Source organism: Myotis brandtii, unplaced genomic scaffold (genome assembly GCF_000412655.1).
Source record: "Myotis brandtii unplaced genomic scaffold, ASM41265v1 scaffold56, whole genome shotgun sequence".
In the NCBI taxonomy this organism is placed as follows: domain Eukaryota; kingdom Metazoa; phylum Chordata; class Mammalia; order Chiroptera; family Vespertilionidae; genus Myotis; species Myotis brandtii.
The window spans coordinates 3,458,461-3,459,418 of record NW_005370080.1 but is presented as its reverse complement, the minus strand read 5'-3'; positions in this window follow the sequence as shown (position 1 = coordinate 3,459,418).

The window sequence follows — 958 nt, the reverse complement described above, 5'->3', positions numbered from 1 at the left end:
TTTGGGTCCAATTCCTATTAGTGATACAACAATTCCCCCCCCCCTTTTTTGTATTGTGACACCAATACTATATACATATACATAAATCTGTATGTATAATTATTACTTTAAAAGTGGTCACCAAAGTACCATCGTACAGGTGACTCAACCTTACAGGTTTTGCCAAGTATACTTGCTTTTGCTACAGCATGAACTTCCCTTCCCTTTGTACATTTTCTTTACAGACGGCAGAGCCATTGAAAAGGATGGAGTTGGGAATGGCAGTGGCTAGTGCATATTTATGTTATGGCCAAAACTTAATTTTTATTTTTCAAGTTAAAAGGTTTCAAACTTCAAGGAGTTTAGTTCGTCATAGCTGGAATTTAGATAGCTCCTCCGGCTAACGTTGGGCATGAAAAAAGGTAGCAAACAAGGGGAAGGACGTTTAAGCCCTAGGGGAGAAAAATAACGAAAGCTTTTTAAAAAATTGTTTGTTTTTACAATTCAAATAAAAAGAATACTGCAATGCAGAAAGAGCTAGATCAGGGAATCGCGCTGAATAGGACACCTTCGAGCCCTGTGTCTACAAGTATTTGGGAACCTGGAACCGTAGGAGGCCCAAGTTCTTGCTGCCAGAAGGACTGGATGAATGAGAAAGGGAGTCTATTTCCGCTTTAGCAGCTTTAAAATATATTCTGCAGGTAGTGCCCTATCCAACTCCCCTGACTCACTCAGAAAAAAAAACAACACACAAAACAACTCTTAATAAATGTAAAATGTTGAGATATTTACGCCTTTCAAAAAAGGATGCAAACATTTGTTATCAAAAGTATTTCATTAGGAGCCAAAGATCTGAACTATCACAGAATCCATCTCAGGAAGTTCAGTACCATTTGCTGGCCCCGTCGTAGGTCAGGGTTGGTCTTCAGCACCAGACGGCACCCCGCGCGCCCAGTGCGCCTCGGGTCAAGGGCTGCGG